Raw genomic sequence first — 13,984 nt, 5'->3', positions numbered from 1 at the left:
CTGATGATGTACTAATGTGATTGAGAAGGTGTTTTGAAATGGTGAATAAAACTTCCTTGAATTCTTTAGCCAGAAGTACCAGATGTAACTGTATGTGACCCCTTTTCTATGATATCCACATATGAATTTTACATAGTGGGTGAATAATGTAACAATATTTTGTGGCCTTAGTTGTGTTGGACCGTGAGTTACCCTTGATCCTGATTTTTCTCTTGCATCTCCTTTGGGAAAGAATATAGGAAGAATTTTATGGTAGGAGTGGTCATGAAACTTGCTGTTCCCATGATTAAATAAGGAATCAAGTAAGAATTAGGCAAGTCCAATAAAAGAAGTACTCCTGTGTGAGCAGCCAAAAATATGCTCGCATTTTTGAGTGTACTAAATGTACTAAAAACTTGGATTAGCAAGAAATACAGCAGGATGGCTTAAAAGTGTGAAATATGTTGCCTTTTTAAAAATCCCTGTTGTGGCATGAGTGTGTTTTTATATAGAAGACACAAACATAATGGAAGAGTATATATAAATTACACAAGATTGTCCTTCAGGAACATAATGCTCAACTGCTTGTATTGCTAAAGTAATTGCTGTGACATTGTATTAGCCAAAACCCTGGTGTTTTTTAACTGCACCTGAGCCAGTGATGATCTGAAGATGCCTTGGGAAAAAGTAAGAGGACACAGGACCCACATGAAGGGATTCTTCAGCTGGAATTCATACTTTTGTGATGTTATAGAAGCTGAAGACCCAAATGGATTAGAGACATTTGTGGAAGAGAGCTCAGCAGCAGTTATTCATAACAATGGACTAGGTTCATCTTCCAGCTCATGAAACTCCTACACAATCAATTGCTGGAGGCTGGGAAGGAAAACCCTGCCAAGGGTGCTCTTAGGTTGGTCTTGTTCCTTTAATTTTTACCTAAATATGTTCCATCATAGCTTTTTTCCCCGCCTTAATATTAAATTCACCACTGATGTAATTTTAAAATCCCTCTATATTTGGAGAAAAAAAACATGCTTTACACTTTATGTGGGTTTTATTCTTTTTGCTACTAGACCTGGAAATGAGATATTCCAGCAAGCTTTACCAAAAGTTTGTTAAATGCCATGGTTTACCCAAATTGTTCAGCTGGCCATCCCTGAAAACTACATTTCAATCTGAAGTAAATCTTTAGTGGATCTGGGATAATTTCACTGATCTGACTAGAAACCGGTGCAATCTTAGTAGTTTGAGCACAGACTGAATTAGAGTTTGTACTCTTCTTTTAAATAAAAAAAAATCAAAATTGGATTCTGTAGTTAAGGAACTGTACAAGGAGCTAAAAAGGAGTATCATCTAAACTTATATAAATACTGTTTTAGCAAAATTCATGTATTTCCTGAAGGTTTTATTTCAAAAGTAAATCTGATGCACAGGGGCTATTGATCAGCAGGTACTTGCTGTTAGGGACTTTCCCATTCCAGTTGCAACAGACTGCTTCCACCAATATTTCTTTCTCTTCATAGCTGGTTGGCTATGAGCTGTTGGTACAAGAGAACTCTTGGTAGATGCCATGACATTCAGAGAGTATTCTTTTTCTGAAAATAAGGGTTTGTCTTCATGTTTCCTTGTTGGTGGTGACAACGATGTTACTCTAAAAGAAATGCACCTTCCATAGAACAGCAATATCTTATAGAAATGCTTCATTTTTAGAAAAATAGATTTTGGATGGAAAGAAATTTTTAAAGTTAATTTCATGGGAAGTCTGCCTGTATTGCTATACATAACACTTGCATGGCAGTAATAAATAATTTTGAGAAGAGATGTAAAATAGTTGTCACTTGTGGTGGCTGTCATGTCAGGTAAGGGTTGTTGAGTGGAAATGGTCAAAGGCCCTCAGCCAAAGTAAACATATAGAATGTTTATTGTTGTATGGAATGTATCACTGTAAAACAGTGAGAAACTAAGTGTCTGCAGCCTCACTGCAAAACACAGTGACCTGGCAAACACATTGTAAGAAAGGATTAATGTGGGTTTGCATGCAAATGTGATCGATACTTTCCCCTCTGGCTTTCAGGTTTGAAGGCATATGCTGGTACCTTATTGCTGGCTGGAGATTGTTTAGAGCCATCAGAGTCTCTGGAAAAAACTTTTCCCTCTTGAGCTTTGTGGTGTCACTTCTCCACCTGACCTGTGTAGCTCAGACAAAGATTTTCTCTGCAGCTTGCTGGACACTGGCAAGGATGCTGTGGTGAGGCAGAGGACACGGGCAGTGCAGGAGAGCAGGTTTTGCCAGGCCTTAGGATCAACACTGCCTTGCTGTTCTTCAGTTTTCTTAACTCACATAACTCAAACCAATGTAAGGTAAAGTGCATCAAATGGCATATATTTGTAAAAATAAAAAACTTGAAAACATAGTTTACAAATGTTTATGAAAGGCAAAAGTTATGACAGAAAAGAAAAGAGAACACTATGTACAGATTTTCTTAAAATAAGATCACATCTAATGGCTTATCCTTGTGTCAGTGAGATCTGGAACATTGACTCCATGGACAGAGATGAAATTCAGTTCCATGTAATCTTCTGTAAAACTTTTTTGTTCAATGGTGACTATTCCAAAGCAACATGTCTCTCAGCAGTTTGACTGGGGTGAAGGTGAATACTAGCAACCTTCTGGCTGGTGAGAGGAGGATGAATGAAAGGAAAGACTATCCAAAACACACCTCCCAGGCTGTAAAATGTAAATGTACAGTAAAAATGTAGCCAAAATGCACAGAGAAATAGAAGAATCCCTTGCAAAATAGTAATTTGAAAATTTTACTGTGTATTTAGTAATCTCTGAGTAATCAATGTCCAAAGATTAGACAAGTATTTTGGAGGATAAATCTCATGGAATACTAACAGCTTTAGAGAAAGATTACAAAGAATGTATTAAGTAATTATGTATCTTAGTGGAGATGGAGAAAAATCTTCCTGCCCACTTAATGCCCATTTCTGTTCCCATTGTAGTCAATTGGAGTTTTGACATTGTCTTTTGTGGGAAAAGGTTGACCCTGTGTTTAGTGCACTACACTGAATAATTGCTACATACCTGCAGAATGACAATGAAAAAAATTATGGTTTTGACCTGCTGCCTCTGGTGGCTTTGTAAGTTTGCTGAGGATGCAGCAGCTTCATATAAGCTGCTGCTTATTTACTAATTAATTTACCTGTGAATATATGAATAGCTCTTATGCAGTGGTTTCCTAGCAATTCAGTTCTGATATGCATCCTTTGTTTTCAGTGACAGGATGCGTGGGTGACTGGGTGTGCATGACCACAGGCTTCCCTGTCATCAAATGTGGGGATAATTTCCATGATTACCTGTTCTTTTAGCAAATTAATTTGAGCAAGTCTCCTATTTGTCTTATACCTTCAGAGGTTTGGGATTTGAGTCAAACTCCTATCAGAAAAGCAAAGCAGATGATCATTACATCTCTATTCCGTATTCGAGTTCATTTTATGAAATTTATAAAGGAAGGTTTTTTAACACTTAAAAGAAATATGATGGCTTAATTCTGCCTTGACAGAGAGGGTATTGGTTGGTGTTACCTAGCAAACTCTTTCTTACAAACGCCAAGTTCTAGTCATGAAATTATTTCAGTATCAAAATTTGCAAGTGTGTGTCTGTTTTGTAAGTGTGCCCACATGGATTAGCTAAACTGCATAAAGGAAATGCTACTGGGTTTGTGTGGCAAGGTTGTGGGGGGGATGTGGAGGGGGTGCCAAGGGTTGGCCCCTGTGAGAAGCTGCTGGAAGCTTCCCTGTGAAGCCAATGCCAGCTGGCTCCAAGACAGACCCACCACTGGCCAAGGCTGAGCCCATCTGAGATGGCAGTAGCACCTCTGGGATAACAGATTTAAGGCAGCAAAAGAAGTTACTACTCACAAGCAGTTGCAGCCAAAGAAGAGAGGAGTGAGAATATGTGAGAGGGACAGCTCTGCAGGCACCGAGGTCAGCAAAGGAGAGGGAGGAGGTGCCCCAGGCAGAGATGCCCCTGGAGGACCCCACACTGGAGCAGCTGGAGTCCTGAAGGAGACTGTAGGAAGCCTATGGTGGAGCAGGTTCCTGTGGCAGTATCTGTGGACCAGTGGAGAGAACAGCTCACACAGGAGCTGGTTTGCTGGCAAGACTCATTGACCTTCTGGGGGAGCCATGCTGGAGCAGCCTATTTCTGAAGGAGTAATAAGTTTTAATATTAATTTTCACCTAGGCTGGGGCATGAGCACCTACCCAAAAATACCAATTTTACAGAAAAAGACCAATTAACTATATAAAAGAACAAAAGAGGAAACAGAAAGTTCACTATTTTCTATTTCTTATGCTGTTCTTTTTCACTTTCCTGTTCTTCAATCCCTCAATCTTGAATTAATTTTCCTCTCAACTGATCAGGAATTATGAAGAAACAAGTCTGGCTATGGAAAGGTGTGATGTTCCCTTTTTTGCCTTCTTCGGGTGAACAGACAAACTATGAGTGAAATACCTCCATAGCAAGAGTAAAGAAATCTGGAAATTTCTTCTTGTATGACCACGTGCAGGTGAGAACCCAAAGCACTAACAAAACAGACGAAATATTTTTCTAATATTTCCTATTCACGTTGGAGTTCACTCTGCCTGACAAGTTTTTAGTTATCAGCTGGTGAAAGAGAGGAGAGCTGAAGAGACACTGCTCTCATATGAGAAAAAGAAGAGAGGGAATTTTTCTCCCTGTTAACATCAGAGATGCTGTGGCAGTGCCCTTTCTGGGTTGAACACTAACCCTGAAGCAATGCATTAGGGCTTTGTGTAGACAGCTCGGTGCAGGAGAGCAGAAGAGGCTTACTCAGCTCTTTGTACAGACTTTCCATCCAAAGAAAAAGTAGCACACTGTTCTGTAGAGTCTGAAAAATCAGATGCAATGTAAGTGTTTCCTTCAAGCATCACAGCTCTTGAATATGGACTGAGCTATGAAAGGCTCCTCCCTGCTCACTCCTTTTTTTTTTTTTTATTGGTATGCGACTTTCAGCAAGCGTTATTAAAGAGCTTCAGCTGCCTCAGTACTTCCTAAATGTTAAAACATAAACATATGAAAACAAATATTCAGATTATCCTAAAATATTTAAACTTCTCTGAATTTGTTGTAGGTTTGAAATATTCAACACTTGCAATTTGGGAGTAGTACTGATTCCTACCTTTAACCAGGTCTATGGTTTAAAACAATTACGTAATTTGGGGAAATCTCAAAAAAAAAAAAAAAAAGGTTAGACTTCATTTCATACAGAAAACACTTTATATCCAAAGAAATATCCCTTTGCATTAAGTCTTATGCAATTATAATATTGTTTTCACTGGTTATGACTTGGCTCTAGGATATGAATTGTACCATGTTCAGAAACTAGCTTAAAATTCTGATTTACAATGAGCAAGGCATTTCGATGTTAGGATGGATGCTTGTTGTAATAAATATCTTTAACTGATGACCTATAAAGAAATACAATAAATCTAAAATAAAAAAAGCAGCCGTACGTGTAGTGGTAACTCATCTTAAATACGTCTAACAGCAGATAACTTCCACTTTTAAAAAATTGCTTTTGGTTTTCTTATCCAAACAGATGTTTTCACTAGTCTGAGTCACAGTAAGAGAGGTCAATTTATTAGTTTTTCACAGCTGGAGATGTTTCATACAACAGTTACTACTGTTGGTAAACAAGCTTTTCCACAAACTGACTACACCACCTGTGTTTGCAGAAATCTAGATGTGGCTTCTGATGGCAAAGTTTTTTTTTGTGATTGGGACAGATCGAGGGAGGAAAAACACCATCTCTTCCAGTGATGATGATGCTGAGAACATGGAATACAACCAAAAAGTCATTGAGCTTTGTTTCTGCTTGAGTTGCAAGGTACAGTTCCTTTGCCTGAAGTGTCCATGCGTTGTTCCAAATGCATAAACCAAGTATGCTCATAATTCAGAGGAATGTGCAGAAATTATATTTATGCTACAGCATTTTGGAAAGGCAAATCTACACACAGCTGCATATTCCAATACTCTGTTCAAAGCCTCTAACTTTGTTTGGAGTCCTTTGCAGACCCCAGGCTCTGAGGAGGGGGCCTATCTTCATTCACAGGTATGCCAGCTTGATGTCTTCAGTGACCCTCTCTACTATCAGAACACATGGAAAAAAAGGCAAGATGCTGCCAGTGCCAGGGTACTGTTGCAGAACAGAGTTGTGAGCCTTGCTCATGATCCTGAATGATTTCCTTCACTAAAACGATTGGAAAATAGCAAAGAAATATTATTGGGAATTAGAACGTGTCGAAAAGAGAAGCATGGTTTTGTTGTAGCACTAATAAGTCTCTTCTACTGTAATGACTCCTGTTTTTTCCTGCAGTCAGTTGGACATGAGTGAGTTCTCACAAGAAGCCCTTTAGTTTTTACTTTATTTTTCTTAGAATAACTAGGAATTAGCGACATTATTTTAACAATATGCTTGCCTGGGTATTTTAGGCAATATCTGTGGGCAGGCAATGGAGTCAAATAATACCAAAGATTTTCTCTAAGGTAGGAGGAAAAAAAACCTTCTCGTATCTTTTTTTTTTTTTTTTTTTTCTTCTCTTTCCAAGAGAAAACATGGAATCATTTTTAAATTCAGAGGGATTTTGAGACTGAGCTTTAAAATCCTGGGGTATATGTGTGAAATAATCTACCAACTAAAACCTACGGGCTGGTCAGCTGACCTACAACCCCTGCTACTCTGATACTCTCCAGTGTGCAGTAGTATATGATTCATATGCACTTACATCTGACTGTGTTCATCTTCAAAATAATCACTTCATTCTAGATAAATGTATTCAGTGCTATGACTACTCCATCCATCATATTAGGTAGGGTTGTGCAGCTGAATGCAGCTCTATTCCAAATAATGATGGTCTCTAATATTTTCCTGAAAATGTGGGTAATTTATTATCAAAGGCTAATTATGCCCAATACGGCTGCAGGCTGACATTTATTGCAAGAGGTGTGCTGAAGGGAGCCAGGAGGTATTGCATTGTCACCAGAGCAGTTTCTGGGAAGGAATTTAGCTGCTTGTCCAGCATTTCTGTCAGAGCTCTGGGAAGCATTTCCATTCCTGCAGTGTGCTGGATAAACTTGCTTCTCCCCTGTTTCAGGCAGGATTGATGGTTACCCATACCTTTCCTTGGTTAGGGATCACAAAAGCTCCTTCTCTCCCCACATGTGCTCCTGGGTAGGAGAAGCACAGCTGCTTTGTTTCAATGGCAGGGACATTCCTGCCTAAATCAGCCTCAACAGTGACCTGATTTGCAGGATACAGATCCCCACTCCTATGGCCTTGGTTTCTTGTCCAAGTGGCAACGTTCAACAATTTCTCTTCCCTATCTCTGAATGCACAGACAGGGACACAAAGCAGTAAAATCTTGGTTTATAGACATTTGCTTCTCACCTGTGAAAAATACAGCTTTCTGTGCCTGCCCAGGAAAACTCAGATCCAGAAACTTCCCTCAACATGCGATCTCTCAGGAAGAAAGAAGAAACATCACCTGTTCTTTCTACTGTAATTTAACCATTTATTTGGTTCTCTTCCATTGCTGCTTTTGTTCACAAATTAATAGCTGAGGAAAACACCATTTTAACAGCTGTGCAATAAGTTTTTGTTCATCTTGGGAATTTACTGCAGGATAGCTCTACCTAATTCAGATCAATGATAATTATTCATTGACTTCAGTGGGAATGAACACTACCTCTATTTTTTATTATCTATGCATGAAATATTTCAGTTTTCTGAATTCTTCTTTAACCCCATTTTTATGTTTACACTTCTCTTCTTGTGAGTGTCTTGCCACTGTGACCAAAGCATCCTTAAGAATGTCATCAGAGCCTTCCCATAATTATTAAGATGTCTTTTAGGACACATCTGTGGCTGTTATTTTCCAGGTAGAATAACTCAACCTCCCTAGCCTTTTCTTACAACTGAGATTCTAGAGACCTGATAGCATCTTCACTGGCCTATGGTCCACCCTTGGCAAGGCAGTACTGTGCTTCCTGCAGCACGGTTCTGCAACCAGGTCTGGGCGAGCTCCGTATGGGTTACAGCTACTAAGGATCATCTTCTGTAGAAAACATATCACCTCCTGTTTACTGCTTTATCCCCTTGCTAATGCCACTTGATATTTGCCCCTGTCTGCTGCTGTGCACTAGGCTGATGGTTTCAGGGACTTTTCTACAATAACTCCCCAAAGCTATCGGCTGTGTTAGGGTGCTTCACCCAGGGATGGACTCAGCCATTTCACCACCAGGAAATTTATGCTGGGTAGCCCTGAAAAACAGGGAAAACATTTTAGTTAAAGTGCTTTGTGAAAATACTGCTCTTAGTGAAAGCAATCACTGAAGATTATGCGATGATTCTGAACTCTGAAAAGATATTTGAGGCAAGAGAATAAAATAAATCATTTTAGCCATTCATTTTGACAAAAGCAAAACTGTAGAAAGCTTTATCCATTATTTTTGTCTTTGTGGAGCCATTCAAAAGCAACAGTAGCACCAGCAGAGTACACGACTGCTTTGTTAGAGGTGCAGTTCAGAGGTGCTCGATTTTGAGGTTCACTTGAGGTGAGCAGTCAAGACAGCAGAAACCATCCTCTGATCTGGGCAGAGATATTCAGACACAATCAGTAACTTCAGTGCCAGTGATTAATTTACTGAGACTTTAGGCAGAACTGTCTGCTCTTTAATTGTCTTTGAAGAAAAAATAAGCTTGGGGTTTATAAGCAGGTTACGTATGTTTGGGCTGAATTAAGGGGAAGCACTCCTTCTCGATTTCATGATTTGTACTGGGAAACAAAAAGCAGGTTCACTTTTTAGCCCGATTAAGTGTGTTCATCTAATTATTGGAGTATAGAGTTCACTGCTGTCGTATGTGGGGTTTACTAGAGCACCTGTGGTCCAGCACTTGCATGCATGGTTCTCTTCAAGCAAGGCAGTACCTTCACCTCTCCACCTTTGATAAATGGTAAAAACCACACAACTCCCTAAAATCTTCTAAAGTCTTGGCAAGATGAGAGAGCTTTGTCCAGACTAAGTAAAAGGGAGAAGCAATTATCTGAATGAAGAAGGGTGTGTCAGTGAACACCTAGGATGAATCTTCATATTTATATCATGTATTTGTCGTATGTAGGAGTGAAGTCCAGCACTCAACCATTGATTTGAGGCAGGGTCACCTGAGGTACTGTCAGCCAGTGGCATGCATGCAAGACTACTTGGGATGGCTTTGGTTTGCCTTATTAGCTGCAGGTAATGTTATTCCTAGATACGACTCAGGAAACTAGTAATTTATTTTCAAAACACTGCATATCCAGAAGTTTTTAATTTTCTTTTTTCAGCTGCATCAACCCACAATTTAACTCTAAATTTCAGGTAAGCACCAACTGCAAGTCTGTGGAGGATGAGTTGAAAGGTGCTGTGCCACTGTGTCAGGGTGGGCAGCCGTGTCAAGTGTCTCCTTGCCTCTGAAGACACGGGCTCAGCTGGGGATTGAGAGAGCATGTAAGCCTGGAACTGCAGGAGGTGAGCAGGCAGCATGGTGGGGGCACTGCAGTTTGGGGTGGGGAAATGGGGTGTCCTGAGATCTGGTGAAGCCCTGTATTTACAGGCCATTTTTCTCACTATATGGTTAATTTTTTTATTCTCAGTCTTCATTGAAGTAAGTGACTGTAAATAAGTTTGAACTTAAAATCCATTCAAAACTGTGAGAACCCTTATATAAATGTGCAGTTTCCACATGGAAGTACTGCACACAGACAATCAACAGATTTCTATCAAACCATACTACACCATAACCTTTAAATCTTCCTGCCTGTTTAGAAAAGCAATACATTTTGTTTCTTATTTTTTGTATGGTACTCTAAACTGCAAAAGAGAAAGGATAGAAGAATATGTATGAGCTAATGGCAAACCTTAAGTACTGTATCAATAAAGACATTAAAGAGGTGATAGAAAATAAAAGAGGCGGGGTCCTTTCTATCGATTGCCAGACCTGGGAATGTGTGGTAGCTGTGGGCATTGCTGTATTTCACCACAGCCACTGTCCTATGCACCCACTGCACCAGCAGAGAGTGAGGTGATGTGGAGATGTTATTGCTGATCCTGAACAAAGTATCAGCTGATTAATTAGAAAGTTATTATTTGAAGGCAGCATACTATTGAAGGATAAGCTCCAAGCTATCATTATTAATAACCACTCCTTTATATTGCTGCAGAACCATGCCGTTAAACCAGACCCTCCTGCTTGTCCCAGAGAGTTTGCAGTCTGCTCCTACGCTTACAACTCAAAGTCTCTACAGAGGGAAGGTAAGGTAGGAAACGTGTGCCAGGCCCAGGCTGTGTTTTGGGCCTCTCAGGCAGAGAGGGAACTGTGAGGTCTTGGTCCCAAACCTCCCACAGGCATTGCAGCCTGTTCAGCACTCTGGCGGGGCTCAGAGGTGCTCAGGATGTGACTCTCATGCTTTACTAAGGTATAGGATGGTCCTTGAGTAAAGCTCACATGAGCTAAGAGATAAGCAGCATTTTATCAGTTTTGTCCCCATTCCTCCTGCTACCACCCTTCTTGTCTTTGTTTCTGAGGTGTCGAGAAAAAAGCCCCCACAAGATGCCTGGACATAAGAGGGCTATGAAATATGTTCTTCTGCTGTTCTTTTGTCCTCTATGTTAGAGGACAATTAGAGTAACAATTAGAATTGCTGCTCTTCTGTCAAATTTTACTTTATGCTTTTCTGTCAAAGTTTCTCAAAGTCTGCTGTGAAACCTACTAATGCTTTCTTTTCCTGTGTATCTGTTGAAACCATTGGAAATAAAACCAACACCAGAACTTCTCTGTAAAGACCCAGAATAAAAATACTTGTTTGTAGCAATTCCTTACATTGAGCTGGCAGGAGGAAAACCTCTCAGTTAGTGGAAAGTAACTTCTTTTCTGTGTCTATCTCCAAATTCCTGGAATCTGGTGTTGCTTCTCCCTGTATGCTATTAAATAAAAGACCATTAAGAAAACAATCATTACTGCAGGTAAACTAAAAAACCATTACACTTACACCAACTCCAAATGGGAAAAAATTGAGCTAATGAGTTTTTAGGTGACATTGTTTACCAAGAATTATAATTTACTTGTGTTTTTGTTAATTTAATTAATTGAGTAGTTAACTAAATATTGTCTGTAGGAAGCTGCCATGCAAAAAAAAAAAAAAAACCAGTTTACTGCAATCCCACTTTTTTTAAAATGAATTTCATTGCCATCAAATAAAGAATGTGTTTGTGTTTGTTTCCTCTGTTTAAATTCTGCTTCCTCCTTGTGAAACTGTTAATACGGTAGAGCCCTGCTCTGAAATTGCCTACAAACTCTTAAAAACATAGCTAATTACAGATAGCCCAATTTAAACTTTACAGCATTCTTGATACATTCAGAATGCATGGAAGGCGGTTTGTGCCAGCCAGCAAGCAGAAACACATTGTACTTCTGTGAATTTGGAGATGAAGCAAGAAGGGCTCCTTCTGCTGACAGAAAGTGAGGCTCACTAAATACAACTGTGAAGAAAAAAATCAAAAATTATGGTGTTAATGGATTAAATTTTTGTAATTAACACTGATCTTGGTTATGGATATTCCTCTGCTACGGAGTGCAGTGCAGGGGTAAAGTGATCAGAAGAAGAGTGCTGGAAGCACATTGTATCATATTCCAACAATATCAGCAAGTAGCTTGCACCTAATAATGGTTTGTTTGCATATTACTTCAGAAAAGTTCTGGGGATCGTTCCTGGGAGTTTCATGGAGCTGGGCACAGAGACTGCAGAAAAATGGAGCTGGGAAAGCAGCAAAACTGGACCATGCTCTGGATGTCCAGCAGCCTTTGGCAAGTGACTCAAGATGGATTTTTCTTTTAATTCTACTCTATAAAAGAAATAAAAATTATTTATCTTTACTGCTTGTAGGCCAAAAGCCTTCTATGTCAGGTATCACTACTAAAGGCTTTAGTGGTGGAGAAATGTTGTTCAAAGAGTGTGGCAGGATGGTGCTGTGTAAAGGGGCAGGATCTGGCAGCCAGCTTAGAGCTCATTTCTGTCACAAGAATTTCAGGATCACAGGAAATTGTAGAGTCTGAAGATCTGTAAGACATTGCATTTATTCTGAGATTGTACTATCTGAAATTGTTTTCCTAATTTTATCAATTTAAAATTGCTTAGCATTTCAACTCAGGAAAAATGATGTAATTTCTACAACTCTTCTGAAGATTTGCCAAAACTGCAGAATGTGTGCCTGCCAAACTGGCCTGCAGCAGATGTTGATAAGGAGAAGTGCAAGGCCTCTGAAGCTCTGTTGTCCATGGGTCTGTGTTGAAAAGCTGTTGGTAGAGGATTGCTCCTGGGTGTGTGGTCTGCACAGAGCAAAGAAGTGCTGCCTTCTCTTACCTCCCCAGCCCACACACCCAGGCTCATTTTTCTCTACTCTTCTGGGTAGAATAGACTTGAAGGAGACTTCTTCCAGCCCCAGGAAGGCATCCCCAAGGACAAGAAGGAGGTCCTGAAACTGCTGAGCTCCTGTGCACTGTCCCAGCTAGGCTGTGTTCAGATCATCCTGAGATTCTGGAGGAGGACTGGGATGCACAAAAGCTGCCACTCAATGAGACGTGCAAGGTGCTGCACATGAAAAGGAGGATCAAGGCCGTGACAACCTGGAGGGAAAGAAACCAGGGCACTGAATGAGTACTGTTTGCTTTTCCAGGTAGAAACAATTTTGGAGACGCATTTTGCGCAGGAACCACCTGACATTTTCTCTCGACCTCTCAGAAGTTCTGCTTAGGAAATTAAGTGTAAAACACCTTTATCTTGTTGTATGTCATTTCCTAAGTGACAGCTGATTACATTTTAGGAATGCTTTCTCATTTTCTGAATTAAATCAGTTTGGTATTCTGTAGCAGACAGTACTCATTAACCTTTTAAATATTGCCAAACTGGTTTGAAGCATTCAATGGAGGAAAAAAAAAAAGGAAAAAACCCCTCTGTTAAACATCTTTGTAATCTGATGCTTCTGGAGCAACAGGCAACAAATACTAGGTATTCTTGCTGTAATGTATTAATGTGGCACTGGTTCACACTCTACTTGAGCAGATTTGAAGACAGCACAAAATATGAACCAAGCTTGTGATGTATAGTAGGAATGTCATTTATCATCTTATCAAAGTCTGATGTTTAGAATGATACTGATTTTCGTGATTAATGATTCCATATAACTCTTGTAGACTGTTGAGAAGAAGAAAATAAAAGTCCACTTTCTAAGCCTCACTAAGCACACATGGCAGAAACCAGGAGATAAGGAGTTGCAAGATCTCAAACCACTGGTTCTGTTGTGTTCATGAATATGTAAGTAGAACTAAATGAGAAACTTAATGTGATTCTGCAGGTTTTTTGCTTCCCTTACCTCTCCCAGCCCTCAAAATACATTATGGGTAGTGACTGCATAATATCCAAGCCATGACTATTACTAAAAAGTACCTATTGAGTTGGTGAGTGAGGGGAAATGTTTAAAAGTGCTGGTATTATATGATGTTTGTGTGTCTGAGCAACATCTGTGATGTTTATCTTGTTAGTCTTTCTGCAATAACTATTGGTCCCTGATTCTTCAGTCCTGTAAAGACTCTATAATATCCCTATTTTGGGGAGGCTCAGTAAGAAACTAAAGTTACACAAATTAATCTATTACTTTGTTTATATCTTACACAAGTACCTTGTAAGCAGAAAACGTCTGTAGCCACATCCCCTGATAATGTTGCTCTTCCATGCAGAGCATGTGTGTGCCATCACAAAATGGTATCTGTACATGTTTTGGTGGGCTCTTTGGCTAATTAGGTTTTAAAACAACATAGTTAAATCGCTGGCACAGCCCTTCTCCCAAGAGAGGAAACTGGCTCAGACCCATTACTTTGGGGAC

The sequence above is a fragment of the Corvus kubaryi genome, unplaced genomic scaffold (assembly GCF_017639235.1).
Source record: "Corvus kubaryi isolate FWS band 111438036 unplaced genomic scaffold, C.kubaryi_AGA036_p1.0 37396, whole genome shotgun sequence".
Taxonomy (NCBI): Eukaryota; Metazoa; Chordata; class Aves; order Passeriformes; family Corvidae; genus Corvus; species Corvus kubaryi.
Note: the sequence above shows the minus strand (reverse complement) of the source record.